The sequence below is a fragment of the Miniopterus natalensis genome, chromosome 5, assembly GCF_054644295.1.
Source record: "Miniopterus natalensis isolate mMinNat1 chromosome 5, mMinNat1.hap1, whole genome shotgun sequence".
NCBI lineage: Eukaryota > Metazoa > Chordata > Mammalia > Chiroptera > Miniopteridae > Miniopterus > Miniopterus natalensis.
The window spans coordinates 13,475,376-13,495,544 of NC_142085.1; the positions used below are offsets into that span (position 1 = coordinate 13,475,376).

Here is a 20,169-nt window from a genome sequence, read left to right on the forward strand (position 1 = left end):
ACATCCTCTTGGTGAAAGACGCGTCCTCAAATTATGAGAGGTTTTTCTCTCTGTCACACAGACTAGTGACATTTCTGTTAGCGGAAAACATGAATTGCTATTTCAAGTTAAGTTGCTCCAATGTGTTAAATTTAATTAAACTCGCACGCTCTAAACACAATTTAAAATTGCAACCCCAAGCATTTACCCAGGGAAAACAACACGAGCGTAAGAGGCTGCTTCTGAGTGGTTTTTCTTTTTTTCCCCTATCAATGTTCACTTGGAGTTTGTCCCTTCAATTTAACACCAGGAAACACATCTACAGATGACATCTGCAGCTGATACCAGGGGTTTAAGAAGAAATCACAGCTTACTGGCCATTCTACGGTTTGCTCGCAGGCACGTCTTCCCTTTCACCTGCCCCTCGGCCTGCTAAGGGCCTGCATTTCCCGGGCTCCCTTGCCTATGCCCAGGCCTTCTTGCCCTCGGGCTCCCAGGGAGAGCTGGCCGATGGAAGCACTGGGGGAAGACTGGAGGGTCCCAGGAGGAGAGAAGTCAGTATTTCTTCATCTTTTTCTGCTTTTCCCTGTTGGCTCCGGAGGCTCCTCTATGACCCGAGTTTCCAGGGTTCTAGCTCCTGCCATCTCCTCCATCCGTGGGCAGCAGTGGGTGGGTGGTAGTGGCTTTGGGCTGTCGCTAATGTCCCCCTGGTCGACCCCTCAGCAATGCCATCACCCATGTAATCCGACCCCTGCACTGAATTCCCTCTTAGATGTAGAGTGCTCTCTTTTTCCCCGACTGCATCGCATCCTGAGTGACACAGGGAGATAACCTTTACGTGACAAGACTGTTCTACCCATTAGTTTATCGCCTTCTCCTCACACTGTGGGAAAGGCTGTCATTACTTCATGTCAGCAGCGGTGCACCTTGGCCTAACCTACAGGACCCCCAGCCTTGGGGAGCACTTAGACACTCCCTCTGAGTCTCTGTGTCACTCCCCAGACAAGCCACCTTGGAGGCTTTGCATGTAGCAGCCCCTCTTCCTGGAAGCCTCTGATCTCTTCCTCCACCTGGTGACCTCACCCATCCTTTCAGGCTGACCCCACCCAGACCTGCTCCTGCTCCCTCCTCCCACAGCCCTGGGTGCACCCTCAGGGGGAGCCCTGTGCCTCCCCCGGGTCCGTGTCATTCATCTTCGTATCTCCGCTGCCAACCGTAATGCCTAACTCAGAGTCACTGCTGGGTAAATATTTGCCCTGTGGCTGAGCAGTGACTGAAATGCTTTGTTAACGTGAGGCCTATGTGAATGTAAGAGAGTCTCTTTTCAATATGATGGCTGGCTGGCGGTGACTCAGACACCGGCTGGTGTGCGGAGAATTTTCCAGAGGGGCATTTTCCTATATCCTTGAGGCTCGCCGCAGGGACTCCTGATGATGTTTATGGATGTGATGTAGGTAAGTGTTTGGGGGGTGTGAGTGCAGCCATGTAGGTGAATGTGTGTGCCTGTGTGTGACACAGTGTGTAGGGGCATGGCTGTGTGTCTATCATTTGACAGCTGAGTGTGTGTCTGAGAAAGAGAGAAAGAGAGAGAGCATAGGTGTTCACATATATATGGTCCAGAAAGTTCTGAGCCCAGGCTGCGTTAGTCACTGCTCTGCCCCTCTCCCGCCCAGCCCCCTAACCACCCCCGCCCCTGCGAGGCTCCCATATGCCTCCCAACACTTCTGATGTGACTCCCATGTGACCTCAGGTTTAGAGACCCCTGCAGGCCAACCCTGCTCCTCCCTAATTGCTACTATTATACTCATTTGCGGCATCCAGAAATGGGAACGTGAGAGTTTAAGGGGCCTCCACTCAAAGCCTGCGAGCTGACTGCTGAGTCCGCTCTCCCCTCTCCCGGGCTCCCTCTAGGCGGCGTTCCCCAGGCTCCCTTACAGATAGGGTTGTCCAAGTGGTAACTTCTGGCAAAGGGAATGTGGTGGCAACAGTGGGTGCGAACTCTGGGCCAGGCTTCGAAGAGAGGGAGCTCCTGCCCCACACTCTCCCTCCCTTCTGCGGGCTGCACCCTGGGTGTGGGGACCCTCCTTGACCACGCAGATGACTGCGAGGCTGGGGGTGCTGGAAACCAGGTGCCCGAGTCTGCAGGTGAGGAGGCTTCCTGACTAACCGCTGTACCCCCTGGACCCAGGAGGGCCAGGAATCAAATTCTGTTGTGTTTCAGCCTTTACGCGTGTGCAACAGTAATTAGCCTCTTCTGACTGATACAGGCCCTGCAGATAAGATGAGGTGAACCCGAGGAGTTTGTTACATGTAGATGTGTGACAGATAAGAGCAGGTGAGTGTGTATTTGTGTAGGAAATTGGTGTCTACACAGGAAATGCAGCTCTTGCTCCCTGGAGTTGCCAGCAAACACCACCTCTTTAATCTCCAGCCTCCACCCCCTCAGCTGCACCAGCACCACCACTTTTGGGGTGCTCTCCCCTCTCCCTCCCCCATCAGTGCTGCACCACAGCTGCCTGCTGGCCCCAGCACTAATTTAGAGAAGGCCCATCAAGCTTCCCCAGTCCACTTCCCTGGCTCTGCACCCTCATTACTGACTCTTCACAGAATCTCCGGCCTGCCAACCTCTCCGGCCCCATGCAAAACCTCAGGGAGCATGAAAGGGCCTCGTTAAACCCAGGCAGGCGGCAGGCTCCCCAGCCCCTCCCGCTTCCTGCAAGCCCCACAGGGGCCGCTTGCTTCCCTGCGCAGACTGCAGGAGTGGTGCAGATCCGGCTGTTCTATCTTGCACAGTTTATTAACCACTTACCATGTGCTGAGCACTGACAGGCAGGTCTCTTTGCTTCTGCACACTGACTCTGTGAGGTAGGAATAACTCTCCCACATTACAGATGGAGAAACTGAGGCTCAGGCAGGTGAGGCGCCTGCTCCAGTTCACACAGCTGGAAAGAGGCTGAGCCAGTGTTGAAAGCCAGGCCCTCCAGGCCCGCCAAGCCGCGGAGCCTGGGCCTCCCGAGACTGTATTGCTTGAACTGGACTGAGCAGAATCTGATTTTAGCAGGAAGCAAGTCTTAGTTAGGCTACTGTTTGATAGCAACTACAAATATTTATCTTGCTGTGATGACAGCTAACATTTATTGAGCTCTTAATATATGTCAAACAGTTTTGAGTAATCTACATCTATCAACTAACTTAATCATCACTGCAGATCTCTGAGGGAGTGGCCTCGCCCTGTCAGGAGCCACACTCAGCGTGGCAGGGATCCTGAGGCAGCGTGCCCAACGCCCTTCCCCACAGACCCCGGTGGGTGTCTGCAGGTGAGCTCCACCTGAGAGTTGGCTGTATTAAGGGGAGGGTGATGCTGAACCAAAGGAAACAGAACTCTGATGGTGGAAATCCAGGCCTCAAGGACTTGAGGCTGGCAAACCTGAACAAGCCAGACATTGGGAGACGTGGGCAGCTCCTGGATCCTGGCTGAGCCAGCAGGAAAACCTCGTGGCTTCCACACCCACAGCAGGATGTGTTTTCTGCCCCGTGTGAGTCCAGAGTCTCTCTCAGAAGACACGTAGCGGTGGTGTTAGTTAAGCCCAGGCTCAGCGGTTGTGGATATCAGGTGCTGGAAGTTAGGCCACGGTGAGCCCCGCCCCAGCAGGCTGCCTCTGGGCTCATCTCCCAGAGGGAGGACTTACCTGGTGACAGGTGAGGATGTGACCTGAGGAGGCACCGTCTTGTCTTTGTTCCCTGACTCAGGATGGGTGGCAGATCCCGCCGCCAGGCAAAGGTTTGGGAAATCTCCAGCCCCTGTGTGTGGCTGAGACAACAGTGTGGCCCCTTCATGGAGAAGATAAAGCCAGGAGGTCAGAGCGTGAGTGCTGGTGCTGGATGGACAGGGTTCAAAACCCAGTACTGTCGCTCAATGGCTGTGTGACCTTGAGGAAGCCGCTTGACCTCTCTGTAAAGGGCCAGAGATGAGGCCTCCCTCACAAGCTTGCTATGAAGACGAATTGAGTCGGTCCCTATTATTTGAACCTTACGTGGTCCACAGTGAGAGCTCAGTGTGTGCTAGTGATTGTGAGGCAGGGAGTCACCTCGTCCCAATGAGGACAGAGAGGTGAGTCCAGCAGGCGTGAGGTTAAATTAGATACTGACTAGCAAGGCGGGCACACAGGTGCCCAGCACAGCTCAGGGCCCGCTGCCTGCGATCTGCCTCTATGTCTGGGCGCAGGCCACAGCCCCAGCCTCCCCTCCAGCCCAGGTGCTGGTGCCTGACTCACCAGGATGTCCCCTGGCTTTTCCCAGTTCTCCCCCTGCCATTTCCATTCACAGACCACAGGACACCTGGTTGAGAGGGCCCCCCAGTGCCTCTGTAACAGGCTCCCCTGGATGTCAGCACTCCACTTACTTCCAGGGACATGCCAGGCAGCCCCTCCCAGCTTCACACAGCCCCTAGTGGCTCATAATCCCAGCTCACATTGGGCTGTGCTGACAGCTGCTGCTTCCTCCAACCGGCCCCAACTCAACCCCATGGGAACCCCCAGAACAAGGTGTTTCTTTCTTGAACACATGTCGGTGATTCCCAGACTCCGGCAGCTCTCGCAACCCGAGAGCCCCCCATTCTCCAGAGTTAGCACCTGCATCCCCCCTGCCACTCCTGCGGGGCAGCTCCCAGCCCGCATCCGGCTGCTCCCCTCCGGCCACACAGCGGTGTGTTTGGCCTTCCTGGGGAGGTCTGAGCACAGAGAACTGAGTCAGACTCTGCGTTCCCCCAAGCAGACACCACACTTCTGCTGAGGCCCCACCGAAGCTGTATCTGCATCTGTCGGTGGCCGGAGCAGGCTGTCCATGGACAGGCCCCGTGCTGTCCCTAGGGCGGCTATTAAGCCATTTTGCACCCACTCTGCTCCCCTCCCGTGGCAGCCCTCCCCTTATTTTCTCTCTTTCTCATTCTCTCTCTCCTCATCCAAGTCTCTAAAAGGTGGAGCTTTTCTCTGTATTTAACTGTCTTTAGCTCCCAGTCCCCAAGAACTGGGCCAGCGGGTCTCAGAGGGAAAGGTGCCAGCTTTGCAATTAAACAGAAGTCTCTCAGAAGGCTGGTTCTGCCCCCGACCATCTACAGGACTCTGGACCATTTTCCTCTTTAGGATCCTCTATTTGTTCACTCGTGAAATGGGGGCAGCCGTGCCAACCTCCCGTGCTGGGTGTGAGGAATAATACAATGGAGGCAAACGCGGCAGCCCTCCCGCTCCCCGCTCAGGGCCATTTGGAGCCTCAGCGACAATGACGACGCTGATGATAGCTGCCACTTCTCTCCTCCAGGAGCTGAGAAAAGCTTGCTCGATAACAATTCATCACTTACAGACAAACGCAGAAGGTGTCAGACCAATTATACGTCGCCAACTGAGGAGTATGCAGAGTGAAGATGCCCACCAGCTGCATCCAGAACACGCAGACTCCAAGTCAGTGCCACCCAGTGACGAGCCTGCTCGGACAGCTCTCCCCAGTCGGCAGACCCATAATTTCATGGGGGCGCCACCCAGGCCCAAAATCACCTACAACACAAACCGCCTTAAAGATGCTACAACAGCACTGTCCCAGCTGCACAGACATTAAAACTGGGAGGATACAGAGACTTGCACGGCCCTGCACATGGATGACATGGAAATTCAAGGAATGTTCCCTATTTTGTAATAACATATTCAGATGCACGTTACAACAGGGGGGAGACTGGAGGACATTATGCTAAGGGAAATAAGCCAGACACAAAGGACAAACCCCGTATTCCTCGACTTGTAGGAAGCACCTGGAGCGGTCATATTCATGGAGACAGAAAGCAGAGGAGGGCTGGGGGGTGGGGGGGAGCTGGTGTTTCATGGGGACAGAGTGTCAGTCTGGGACGGTGAAACAGTTGTGGAGATGGGTGGTGGTGACGGTGCACAACAACATGAATGGGCTCAATGCCATTGAACTGCACACTTAAAAATGGTTAAAATAGCCTGGCCGGGCGTGGCTCAGTGGTTGAGCGTTGACTTAGGATCCTTGGTGATCTGGGTTCAATTCCCGGTCAGGGCACATGCCCGGGTTGCGGGCTGCAGCCGATCAATGACTCTCTCATCAATGATGTTTCTATCTCTCTCTCTCCCTTTCCTTTCCTCCCTCTGAAATCAATAAAGATATATTAGAAAAAAAAAAGATTAAAATAGCAAATTTTATGTTATGTATATTTTAGCGCAGTTTTAAAAATGGCAAAAAAGAAATGTTATCACAAAGCAAATTCTGCCAGGTGGGCAGGAAGAGCAGAGGTTGTTGGAAACATATATGTCACTTCAATGCAACTGATGCACACGTGGGTGGCAGGCACCACTGGCAGGGGCTTCTTGGTTCTGCTGCCCATGGGCTTGGGTGGCCCTGAAAGAAGTGGGCTGGTAGGCAGCATCTGGGGAGAGACCCGGCCAGGGTAGGCCGTATGTCTGTCCTGATGGCTGAAGAACAGGGCAGCTCCAGAGTGGAACTTGGCACGAGTCAAACACATGGGCAAAGAGGTTGCGGAAGGTAAAGCACAGTAGTCCGCAGCACCCGCGGTGGTGTCAGCTAGGCCTGGGTTCAAATCCCACTCTGCTAATGACCAGCTGTATGACCTGAGACAGATTGTTCAGTCCTCTCTGCCTGAGTTAATAGGAATTCTAGGACCTACTTTGTAGGAGTGTTGTCAGGATTATCAAGTAAAGTGTGTTAACACTTGACACCTGGCAATGAATGAGTGAACCATAAACACTAGGTTTTGTTTCAATGCCAATGGGAGAGTCAGCAATGACCCTTATAGAAGAAAACAAGATGAAATGGATGAGTCATTTCATGGATGAGTTTGGGGGCCTCACTTTCCCCCCAATTATAATCTCCTTCCTCTGCCACATCAGAAGCTCTCTGAAGAAATGAACAGGATCTACCCTCGGGCTGAATTTGTGGTCTGGTGACAAAAACTTACTAACCCTGCAGCATAGGTGAGTCATTTCGCATCTCAGCCTCACTCATTTTTCTCACCTGCAAAATGGGTTAACAGTGATCATATGGCATCTTTGTGGAAATTAAATACGGTATTTGTTCAGTAATGAGTTCAGTGCTTAGAATGTGTTTATGCAATAAAAAGCAGCCATGATGATGTTTAATTTGGTGTCTGAAGATCGGGTTCAAATCCGGGCCTTCCATCTGCTAGCTGAGCCATTTTGAAAAAGGAGCTGGCACTTCTCTGAATCTTGGCTTTCACATCTGTCAAATGGAAATGATAACACTGCTCCCCAGTCCGTAGAGTCATCGGGAAAACCTACAGAGATGTGTCTCCTTGGACGCAGTATGTAAGGTAAAGCATTCAAAAATGTGCTGCCAGGCCGAGCATGGCTCAGCGGTTGAGCATCGACCTAGGATCCAAGCGATCAGGGTTTGATTCCCTGTCAGGGCACACGCGGGCTGGATCAATGACTCTCTCATCATTGATGTTTCTATTTCTCTCTCTCCCTCTCCTTTCCTCTCTCTGAAATCAATAAAAGATATATTAAAAAAAAAAGTGAACTGTCATTTATGTAATGGGGACACTCAGAGCCCATGCATGAGTGAGTGACAGAGAAACGGACTGGCATTCCTGAGGGCTGCTCCGTGCCGCATGTCCGGAGGCCGGACCCCATGGCGGAGTGGCCTGCCGGACACCAAGCCCACTGTGTTGAGCCGCAGCGCATTTGCCCGCTGCCTCTCCCAGCAGAGAGAAGCCCTTCCAGCCAGTGGTCAGGGGGAGCCCTCTCAGCTCTTCTCTGGGCCGTGTTTCTGCAGATCCTCGCTGGACACCAGGGCCTCTCCGAGCAGGCTGGCCAGGAAGGGACTAATCAGGGGTGGGGACAGGAATGACCTCCGGTGTGAGACCTCAGGGGGCAGTGAGGAGGCTGCTCTGTCCCGCCCAGCGAGAAGCCCTGACACAATCCCAATCCTGGAGCCAGAGGGAGGGAAGATGGAAGAGCAGGCTGTGCCCACCTTCCAGATATCCTCAGGCCCAAGCTGAACGGGCGAGGCTCTGGGCCCTGCTCTGCCACGGCCTTGCTGTGCGGCTTTGGGCAAATCACTTTCCTTCTGCACGCTTCTGTGTCCAATTCTCACATTCTAGAATTCCACCAAACATCACCAGAAGAGGAGTGAGAGGAGCAAGGGCGTGCAAGAGCAGGGCAGGAGGGACACAGCCATCAAAGCGTCCCCAACTCTCAGAGCACACAGGATTTGGCACCAGTGACCTTGGCTCTGGGCTCAAATCGTGACTCACAAGTTCCCAGGCGCACATCTTTACCCTCGTTGCTTAACTTCCCAGAGCGTCAGTCTCGTTTGTAAAAGCAGTTTGCAAACCTAATTTTCAGAGGTGTATGAGGATTAGAAATAATGTATGTGCAGCACTGGCGTATGATACAAGCCCGATAAATCACACCCGTATGGCAGGTCATTGAGGCACGTTGTGTCATTCAATGCGGCTTTGTTTTGATGCTCATGAGGGGCTGCGGGGTCTCACCTGTTTATTTAATCAGTTAGCCTGCGTTAAAAATGGTTTGGTTATGCATCATTTCACTTCAGTTGCAGAACCCACTGACGACGTTAAGTGAGGACTTCCTGTGCGTGGTGAATGTTTGCCTACTTGATCACCTATCGTCTACCCATCTGTCAGTCTGTCTGTCTGTCTATCATCTGTCCATAACCATCATCATCTTTTTTGTAGAGAATACTAACACCCCCTAAGCCCCCATCTCTTGGCAGGATCTCTTGCAGTGGCAGGTGAGCTACCTGGGGACACTTGTAGGTCGCCTTGGGGTTCAGGGTCTGGCTGAGCAGGAAGATGAGCCTCACTGTGGGGTTTCCTCAGAGCCAGGAGCTTGTGGCTGAGGCTGGCCTGGCCTGGAGGTGCACTGTCCTGGTTTTAACTGAGAATAACTAAAAACTACAGCTTTATTCTCTCCCCCCTTCCTAGCCCTGCTCCAAGCCTGAAGGACAGCCAGCTCCTTTGGGGACAATCAGCACAGAATGGAGCCACTAAATACACTTCAGTGTCCCTGGAGCATGGCCACGTGGGTCTGTGATCTTGATCATGTGAGTAAATCACGCATGAGTAAATCACAGATTTTCTTGCATCTGTGCTATTTGGGGAGCCTCTCCAGCACTTTGTTTGGGGACATGGATCTGAGGCCTCAGGAACTGGCCTGCTCTCCTCCTGCCCCTGGTTTGCTGGGGATAGGCCATGCTGGGCTTCATAGGGAGCAAGGCTGATGAGGACAGCTCTTGTCCCTCTCCCACAAGCAGGTGGGGTGGAGGGTGAGGCCCGAAGGGGAGGTAGCTGAGTGAGTGCCCATTAGCCAGTATATGAGTGCAGAGTGTGTCTGTTGGCCAGTGTGAGTGCAAGTGTGTGTGCATTGGCTGGTATAAATATGTGTCTAGTGGCTGCTGTGTGTGTATATATGAGTGTGTGTCTATTGGCCAACGTAGAAGCAACCTGGTGTGTGAGCAGAGCCAAGAGGAGGGTGTTGGCTGGAGGTTGGGTGTATGTGAGCATTGAAATGAGGTGAGCTTTTGAATGAGCTGGTGCATTGGAGAAAATGTCCTTGCAGGGGCCTGCAAGTCTCCTGCGATCGACCCCACCACCTCCCTGCCCCGTCTCCTAGACTCTGCCCCTCGCTCTCTCCGCTGCGGCCACCCTGGCCCTTGCGGCTCCTTAGACACGCTCCAGCCTTGGGGCCTCGCCTTAGCTGCTCCCTCTGCCTGGAATGCGCTTCCCGCAGAGCTCTGCTTGGCTCATCTCCTTCAAGCCTTTGCGAAGTCTCCGAATCCCAGTGAGGCCTGCCCAGCCCCCCTATGTAATGTTGCCATTTGCCCACCACCCCAAGCTCTGACCCCAGGCCTGTTTCTTTTTGCGTAGCACCCACTGCCTCCCACACCTGTGTAACTGGCTCATCACACCTGCGCCTGCTCCCCACGAGGACCAGGGTCTCCGAGTTGTTTTGTTCACCGATGCATCCCAAGACCCAGAATGGCAGCATTTATGTTGTGGCATATTTGCCTCTGGTTTTTATTTGTACCATGGAAACGATAATAGAAACATCCACTGGCAGAGTGGTTGGTCAGATTAAGTGAATGAGTACCAGAGAGCACCAAGAACAGTGCTCGGCACGCAGTTCGATAAATGTTAGCTGTTATCACCACCCCCCGTCACAGCCTGGAGGTGAGAGCTAACTGAGCGATGGTGGGAAGGCCCCAGCGCGCCGGCACTCAGCAGGTGAGGTGCTTCATAACCACTCTCACCTCACTCCCACCCCAGCCCCTAAAGTTCCCGGGAAAGAAAACTCCCTGACCCTTCCCCAGTCACAGAACCTGCATTTTTGGGTGCCCTTTGGGTTAGAAAGTCAGTAATCAGGATATTTATTACTGTTGTTAATCTTCACCCAAGGATATTTTTTCCATTAATTTTTTAGAGAGAGTGGAAAGGAAGAAGGGGGAGAGAGAGAGAGAAAGAGAGAAACGTCAATTGGTTGCCCCCTGCACATGCCCTGACGGGGGCCAGGGATCAAACCTGCAACCCAAGTATGTGCCCTCGACCAGGAATCGAACCCATGACCCTTCGCTGTGCGGGCTGACACTTTAACCACTGAGCCACACCAGCCAGAGCTTTACGACTTTCTTTTTTAATCAAGGGAGGAAGCAAGCAAGCCCCCAGCCTGCCCCACGCAGGGCTGCACAGCTCCCTGGTCCTATCGGTAGTTAATGGAATGTGCCCTTGACCAACAAGCACATTCTCTGATGGGTGCGACCGCAGCTTGAACCGCGCAGAGCCCGAGCTCTGGCCTAGGACTCTGGCCTAGGACTCTGCAAGTCTCCTGGGATCGGCCCCACCACCTCCCTGCCCCATCTCCTAGACTCTGCCCCTCGCTCTCTCTGCTGCGGCCACCCTGGCCCTTGCGGCTCCTGCCGCAGCTCAGAGGCTCCCAGCACCCTGTGTGACCCAGCACAAGCCCTGTCTGGGCCTCTGCTCTTCCCTGGTGAGGGGTTGTGATTAGTCCATTTCTAAGGTTTTTCCAGGCTCGTCTATTCATCCAAGAAATTTTCCTGGAGCCCTTATTATGTGCCAATGCTGCTCTCAGTACTGGGCATAAGCAGTGACCACGAGGCACAAGTCCCTGCCCTGTGAGGTGACCTTGGTGGGGAGAGGGGAGAGAGTAAATGATAACCACAATTAGTAAATTATTAAGGATGTTAGAAAGTGGAGTGTGCTATGGAAAAAAGGAAAAGCATCACAGGTTAAGAGAAGGTGAAAGTGTTAGGGGGTAGGGAGGGCAGGCTCAGCTCTAAGTGGGGTCAGGGGTAATCTCATTAAAAGCATGACATTATCTATCTATCATCTATCTATCTATCTATCTATCTATCTATCTATCTATCTATCTATCTATCTATCTATCTATCATCTATCATCTATCTATCTATCTATCTATCTATCATCTATCTATCTATCTATCTATCATCTATCTATCATCTATCTATCATCTATCATCTATCATCTATTAAATCCTAACCCAAGGATATGTTTTTTGTTGGTTTTAGAGAGAGAGGAAGGGAGAGAGAGAAAAAAAACATTGATATGAGAGAGAAACATCGATCAGTTGCCTCCCTATGCACCCCAACCAGGGATCAAACCTGCAACCTAGGTATGTGCCCTGACTGGGAGTCGAACCTGCAACCTTCTGGGAACAGGACAACGCTCCCACCAACTGAGCCACCCGGCCAGGGCTAAAAGGGTGGCATCTGAGGCGAAGGCCTGCATTCTAGGAACCTGTGAATCTCAGAGATTCTTGCTACATCCCAGAGAGAGCACCATTTGGGTCCCTGGAGTCCCCATGCCTTCCTTCTCTCCGTCTCCGGCACACTGATCCTGTCTCGCCCAGCGTGACAGGGCCGGGAGACAGATCAGCAACTTCCCGAGAGTGGTGAGTGATTTGCCACTATCTTCATTCACACTCCGATATTTCACGGCTCCCGAGGCTCTGATGGAATAAATATGACCTTTTATTCTTCACTTTACTTAAGACTCAAGGTCAGCAGCCCAGCTGTGATCTATCAGCTGCTCCCTCGGCCAGACGTGCACGAGCCAGGGAGCGAGCCCGTGGCTGTGGGAGATTCAACGGTGTTTCCCTCCAGCCCTGACCGCCCGCCACCCCCAGCGCTGGGCCTGGGATCTGCTGGGCCTGGTGGCCGCGGTCACGGTGGCTCTGGGGGATGATGACTCATTAAGGACAGAGACCAAGACATAAATCTTACTCTCTCCCCTGGACACGCCCTGTCACTAGGGTTGAACCCATGACCCGGGTCTCATTTCAGTCCTGGGAGGAGGCAGCCACCAGGAGGCTGAGCAGCTACGGTTGAAACGGCAGTTTGTAAATTAGAATGGCCCAGGGCAGTCATCAGTTTCCTCAGCACCGAGAAGGGACGGGGGCCGCCTGCCTCGGATAGAATCCTCCAGGCCCTGTAGGCCTTGGAGCCCTCCTTCCGCCTTCACAGAGGCTGCGGCATTGCCTGCACTGCCTGGAAGTTCCTCCACTTGTCTACCTGCCACCCCTCCCCGAGCACCCACCTGTTTCCTCTTGTTTTCCCCTTCCCTGTTTCCTCCTGGTGACAGCGGACTGATGGTGTGGGCTTATTAGTAGATTAGGCGGATGGGAAGGGGACAGCCAGCTCTCTCCTCTCCATCGTAACTCATGTCCCAGGAGGAAGAGGAGTGGCCAGGAGCTCTCTCCGGAGCACAGCGAGCCTGGGTTTGAATTCTGGCTCTGCCACTTCAAGTTGGGAGACCTTGTGCAGCTTACCTGCCTTCTCTGGTCCCAGAGATTCCTACCCTGTAGAGAAGGCACAGCAGTAAGCGCTGCCTCCCAGGGGGCTGTGTGCGTGGCTGGGCACTGGGAAAACACACAGCAAGCCCTCAAGTGCTAGTTGCACACTATCAATGTGTCATTATCAAGGCGTCAAGGTGCAGAGCCTGGAGCCAGCCCACGTGGGTTCAAATCCTAGGCAGGACACCTTGGGCGAGCTACTGAACCAGTTTCTGCCTCAGATTTCTCATCCATAAAATCAAGAAAACAACTTCACCTTCTTCATCAGGATGCGGAAAGAATTAAATGAGCTAATAAATGGCAACCACCTGGCACAGTACCTGGCACGTGCTGGCTCCTCAGAAAGGCTGGCTCTTCTTACCGTCCTCATCAGTGGAGAAGAAGCCACCTGCATTCACTCGGCACTTTTGACCTAATTTCCATCAATTGGCTTTATGATTTATAATCCACTTACTTTCAGCCAAAGAGAGGAGGTGACTTGCAACATCAAAACCTGTCTAAAGTGAGACAAGTATGTTTTTAAAAATGTTATGTGACAGATTAAAATAATGAACAAATAGTAAAGAAGGCTTGCCCGGCCAGTGTAGCTCAGTGGCTGAGCGTAGAGCTATGAACCAGCAGGTCTCTGTTTGATTCCTGGTCAGGGCACATGCCCGGGCTGTGGGCTCAATCCCCAGCAGGGGGCATGCAGGAGGCAGCCGATCAATGACTCTCATCATTGATGTTTCCACCTCTCTCTCCCCTTCTCCATTCCTCACTCTGAGGTCAATTTAAAAAAATTAAAAAAAAAACACCCAAAAAACAAAAAACAAGGCTTGAACTACAGGCCCTGGACTCTAGGCTGGTTAGTTGTGACATCCAAGCACTAACTTCAGTTATAACCCCCACATGCTCACAAAGCTACTACTCAGTCCTGGGCCACTTCATCTAGAAAACAGCCTAGGTTGGAGGGGCCATGATGACCTCAGAACAGTGTGAAGGGAGTGGCTTTGTTAGGGTACCCTGTCTGTGTAGGACTTGAACCAGAGGATGGCAGAGTGGACTGAAGCTGCCTTCAGATGAGGGGCCCCCTCAGCCCCGAAAGGAGTGCCCCAGTCCACTTTGCTCTGGCCAGGCCTTATCCAGCACACTGTGCACTGATGGACCCCACATGTGCAGAGGGGTAGCGCAACCTGGCACACATGTGAGGCAAGGGACCAGGAGATGCACCATAGGACACATCCTTTCCTGATTCAGAGACAAACATAGCAGCCTTGTACATGCGGTGCCTCTCCTGTCTCTTCACTGATTGAGCTTCTATTTCACCTTCCGTGTCACCTCCTCCAGGAAGGCTTCCCTGACCTCTCTGGTCTAGGTCAGTCCCCCAGGACCTGCTCTCACATATGCACACACATAACACTTATCACAGCTATAGGTACCGAATCGGTCACTACTCAAGTACAGAGTCCTTTAACGTCTGCCTCCCTGGGAAATGCGGACTGCAGGTGGCCAGGGCTGTCCTGTTCATGGCCACCTTCCCTAAGTGGCCCAGACCTGACACTGTAAGCATAAAATAAATACGCCCTGAACAACTAAAGGTGAAAAGCAAGAATGGAGAAAGGCAGGGAGGGAGGGTGTTGAATCTGAAAAAGAAAATAGCGCTAGGTGAGCCTTGAGAGTTACCTGCAAAAGTTACATGGACGTGCTATGGAAGAAAAAGTTTCCTTCCCGATGGGAACGAAGGCAGAACCTAAGGGCGGCGGTGGGGGGAGGTGGATCTGGGGTCTTCTCAGCTAGAGCGCCCAGCATGGTGTGGGCTCTTGGAAAGAAGGAGGGGCGAGTTTCTTGTGTCTGGACATTATCTCTACCTGGGGTCAGTCAGCATCCAGGGAAGGTAAGAGTGGGGGTGATGGGTGAGAGATGTGTGTGTATCACAGGGATTCAACGAGAAAGGAGAGGGCTGGCCTCCATAACCTTGAACTGTCCCTTTCTCATCCTTGATATTTTTTTCAATCTAAGAGAGTAGCAAGAATTAGGCCCATTTTAAAGATAGAACAGAATCCAACAGAGTCGTGATGAGTAAAACAGCTGGGCTGGTCCCAAGACCTTGGCTTTCCCTCCCTCTCCCTGAGCTCTCTCAAGCCTTTGGCAATATGTCCACACAGAGGAATTGGGCTTTGAGGTTGACTTATGTCCCCTTCCTGACCCCCTCCCTCCTTCTGCTGCTGGGACCTCCATTAGGTCCTTCATCATGGACATATCCTCTGTTGGACAGTCCCAGAGGAAACCACTTTAGCATCTCCCTGGTTTCTGTCCATGACAGATGCAAAGAAATGCATCTCTAAGGATAGAATGTAAGGCCCTCTGATCTTCTGTGAAGGAAGTAGTTTGGCTGGTGTCCTGTTCCTAGGCCCGCTCTGGGCAGAATGGGGGAGAGTGGGGTTTGGGTCTGAACCTGGGGATGCCTGCTTTCCCAGCTAGTGCCCACTCACTTTTGCTGCATTACAAACATCCTTCCAGCCCCCTGCCCAAAGTAAAGACTGCTGAGCACCTGCCTAGCCAACCAGGGAATTTTTAAAGCCTCCATGCTCCACTCAGACCTTCTTTTGAGTGACAATCAAAGCAGCCTTGAGAAGCAGCCCTTGGCACTGGCTCACACACAGTGGCATTTTGATGGGCAGTAAAAATCTCTGGTGTTCAATGCCAGCTGCTGCCAGTCTCAGCCTCCAAGATCCTGCCTCCATGCCAGAGCCTCAGCAGCTTCCCTTCCTGCCCACACACACCCCACCCCAGGAGAGAGGCTACAGGTCACTCAGCCCCCGACCACCAGCCACCCTCACGCCCACACTGCCACCTCCATCGCTGTGGCCAAGCACAAGCAAATGCCCTTAGGAGCCAGTAGAGAGTGAGATTTATTCTCAGAAATACTGCAGCACATGTCTAATGAGCTCGTTAAACAAGAACATAAATTATTACTCCTTGTCAGAGTAAGAAGGCTTGGGGCAGAGAGGGTGGGGATGCTGGCTGGCTGAGGGGCTGGGCCGGTGATGGGTGACAGGTGCTACTCTGGGAAGGGAGATCGATCGGGGCTCCTCTCCACTCGAGACCGTGGGCTGTGAGTTTCTCAGGCCAGGCAGATGCAGGCCCTAGAATTCTGCCAGGAAAATCATCATATGCTGCTTTGATCTTTACCTGAGTACTGCTGCTCACTCACGTGCCCCCACCCTGAACTCCTTCTGCCCTAGTGACGAGCCTGAGGGGGAAAAATGGAAGGGTCCTGCTCCCATTTTATGGACATAGCCAAGACCCTTGCAACCACCCTGTAACTGGTCTCCCCACTTCCATTCCTGAGTCCTACAGGCTATTCATCCAGCAGCCAGAATCTTCTTTTTAAATCATATCCTGCCACTCTCCTGCATTCGACGCCCCCGATGGCTCTCATCTCATTCAGGATAAAATCCAAGGCTTCATCATGGCCTACAGGGCCCTGTATGATCCAGCCCTGTCCAATCCTTTACCCTCATTTACTGCGACTTTTCCTCCAGATGCACTGGATTTCTTGCTGCTTCTCCAACAAGACCAGCTTGTTGCTACCCCAGGGCCTTTGCACATGCTACTTCCCCTTCCTGGCTCTTTCTTCCAGTCCATCCAATGTCACTCCTCAGTGGGGCCATTCCTGACCACCATCTAAAACAGTAGACCCCCCAGTTTCTGTCTCTTTACACTAATTACTTTCATGCCCAGTGCACATTTAAAAAGTATTAACCTTCTCCCCCATAAGAATGTAAGCTCCTTGAAGTCAAGGGCTTTGCCTCTCTTGTTCTAACCCTAGGGTCTTGACCAGAGACTACCCAAAAGCAAACACTCAATACGTATTTGTTGATTGAATAAATGAACATCTAGCTACCAGAAGTCAAAGTGTGGTTTGTACCTAAGAACACCCAGTTCCAAATCCAGAGTTTTCTCCTCCACGGATCATCCTGCCCCCAGGACTCGACCCTGGCTCCCCACTGCCAATGGAAGAAAGCCTGAAGTCAGGCCAGAGCCCTGGCTGTGAGCTCCAGTGCCACCACCTCCAAGCTGTGGGGTCTCGTAAGTCACGTCCCACCCCAAACACCCCTACCCATGGCTCAGAGCCCTCATCTGTCGAGTGGCAGCACCACACCTCACAGGGTTGAGTTGCCAACTAAGAGAACACACAGAACATTTTTCAAAAAATAACTGAAATGTAGTAAGGGCTCAGCAAGTATAGCTATTTTGTTGGACACTCAAGGCCACCCACAGGCTGCCCTCTCCCATCCTCTCTGAACAAAACTCCTATTATTTCCCTGGACTGGAGGTTCTCAAAGTGTGGTCCCCAGACGGACAGCACCAGCTCAGTGATTAGAACGGAGGACTCTCGGATCCACTCCACACAGACTGAGTGGGACACTCAGGGGGCAGGGTCGCGCGTCTGTGTGCGAACGGGCTCGCCAGGCGATGGATCGTGCCCAGCCTGCGAACCCCTGCCCTGGAGACAGCCTTTCCCGCAGGTAAGCCAGGTGCGGGAGGCCGAGTGGCTGGCCCTGCTCCTTCCCCCCGTAATAAAGTGGTACCTCACTTAATCAAATGGCCTGCGGGTGTGAAGTACACGCTCCGCCCCTGAACTTCGGGCTTGGCTGTGTCATTTACTTGGGCCAACGGAATCTAGCAGACAATGCCAGCAGAGGCCTGACATGGGCTTTTTCCCTTGGGCTCGTTTCCCTCCGTTTCTTGCTGTCACCATAAGAACATACCCCGCACAGCCACGGCTCCAGAACGAGTTATGTAGAAAGGGTCTAAACCGACCCGGGGCCCAGCCCAGCCCAGCCCAGCTGAGTCCGCTTCAACTCCAACCAACCTGCAGACCCACAGATAAGAAAATTAAATATGAGTGACTGTGATCAGCCTAGATTTTGAGGTTGCTTGTCATGTAGCATAACTGTGGCAACAGCGGACTAATACACCGGCGGCCCAATACTCCAGGGGCCCACCCGGGGCCTTTCTGCCTCTGCCCCTTCCTTCGCTGGTTCCACCTAAAGCAGCTGCCCCCCCCTCTTCCTCCCAAATCGCACCTTCACACAGGACGCGGCTTATACTCCACCCACCTGGGCCAGGGGGCCCTCGGAACACACCCCTCCCGACCCAGGCCTGGGAACTCGCTTTAGTGAGCTCATGAAAAAAGCGTAAGTGGATAAAGTTCACCAAGCAATGCATTTAAATTTCAACCTTTTAAGTGGCTAATTACTCAACTGAAAAGCCCCTTAACTTAGTACCATCTCTAGCTAATGACCTAGTTAGAAGGTTAAGTGTTAAATAGTTCCCTGTGATGTTTCATTTCCGACCACTTATCTTCTCTCCAATGTAATGGAAGTTGGTTCCCACGTCTGGGTCCGTTCTCCCACCCATAGCATCAGCCCCGCAGCCACAGAACAAGTCGACGACCGTCCCTGCAGACCACCCCAGCTAGAAATAGGTCTCCTTCGTAAATAGTTAATGAGCTCATCCATCCACATCGCACATCTCCGTGGCCCCGCTTTCACCTTAGGCTCGCCTGTCAGCCTGTGGTTTTGTGTGATTCTACCCTCTCACCCCCTATCTCTGAGACTCTGAAGATGATGGGCTTTAATATGACTACATCCTGAACCCTTCTGTCACCCACAGGGTGCCCAGTCCCATCACACACACACATGCCAGACCGCCGGCTTAATTGGCAAGAACTAACACATCCCTCTTGGCTGCCCTGTGTCTCGGTGTCTCCAGAGATAAGAACAGAGCAGTGAGCGGGAGGCAGAGAAGCAGCCTGGACTGGCTTCCTCTCTGGCTGGCCTCAGCTCCGGGCTGGCTACTGGCTCTGGGACTGTGTGGACAGGTGCCAAGAAACACTAGTGCCACCGATGTTTTCGCCACAGCTCAGTGGCTGTTGCACACCTCCCAGTACCCACTGTCCTGTCCTAACTTCCCAGCAGAGCCCTGATTCTATCTGGGGAGGCTACAGACCTGATCAAATGACTACCTTTCTCAGTCTCCAGGGCAGGTTGGAGGAAATGCCCTGAGAGCGAAGCAGCAGACACTGGGTGAGACTCCTGGGGGGCTCTGAAGGGGCTGACTCATCTGGGAGGTTGGTGCCTGATGTAGTTTGGATTCCCAAAAAGCAGACCTTGAGACAAGGATTCCAGCAGCAGTGTGTATTTGGGGAGATGTTCTCAGGACCCTCTGGTAAGGGAATGGGGAAGGAAATCCATACAGGGTGTCTTGCTAAGCAAGTTGTCACTGTGGACAACTAGGGTTCCATTCTCCTGGGACGCCCTGGGAGGCAGCATAGAACGTGACTCAGTTGTTCTCCTCTTCCTTCCCCCCCTCTGTCATAGGCTGGGGCTGCTCCTGGGGACGTCAACTCCTCCCATGGGCTGGACAGCCCAGAGAAGGTCCCCAGGTAGAAGGTTCAGCAAGCACAGGAGCAGTGAGCCACAAATTAAAGACTGTGCCATTGACGTTCAGGAGGGGCCTCAGTCCCTGAAGTCCACGGAGAAATCACACCAGCCCTGGATTACCTCCCTCTGGGATTGTGTCCGTTGACAGAAACCAACCCCCACATTGTTAAAGGGTTGTAGTCAGATCTCTGCAACTATAAACACTTCACACTTTGTAAAGGTGCTCTTCTGTCCTGCTTGACAGCTTCCCTTTCTCAACAGTTTTGTGAAGTAGGCAGGGCAGTTATCATTATCCCCATTCTGCAGATAAGAAGCCCAAGGCTCAGAGAAGTAAAGGACGGGGCGATAACAGGGGCTCCTGTCTGGAGATACTGCGGGTTTGGTTCCAGACCACCGCAATAAAGTCACACGAGTTTTTCTGGTTTCCTGGTGCATATAAAAGTTATGTTTACTCTATACTGTAGACTACAATAGCATTATACATAAAACATGTATGTACCTTAATTAAAAATATTTTATTGCCACAAAAATGCTAACTATCAGCTGAGCCTTCAGTGAGTCGTAATCTTGTTGCTGGTGGAGGGTTTTGCCTCAATGTTGATGGCTTCTGGCTGATCAGGGTGGTGGTTGATGAAGGTGGGGGTGACTGTGGCAATTTCTTAAAATAAGACAACCATGAAGTTTGTCTCCTTGATAGACTCTTCTTTTCATGAACGATTTCTCTGTAGCACGCAATGTTATTTTAATAGCATTTTACCCACAGAAGACTTTCAGAAATGGAGTCAATCCTTTCAAACCCTCTGCTGATTTCCAACTAAGGTTATGTAATATTCTAAACTACTCTCTTTCTCGTCCATAAGAACTAC

General features: G+C 52.4%; 1 protein-coding gene and 1 non-coding gene across 2 annotated transcripts in view; one reads left to right on the forward strand and one right to left on the reverse strand.

The window, feature by feature from the left end:
* Positions 1–20,169, reverse strand: part of LRFN2 (leucine rich repeat and fibronectin type III domain containing 2) — a 38,779-nt gene that overhangs the window by 5,833 nt on the left and 12,777 nt on the right. The gene's annotated exons all lie outside the window — the stretch shown is intronic.
* Positions 5,563–5,664, forward strand: LOC148093043 (U6 spliceosomal RNA). The gene has a single exon (XR_015714642.1). It is a non-coding gene; the product is annotated as a U6 spliceosomal RNA (small nuclear RNA).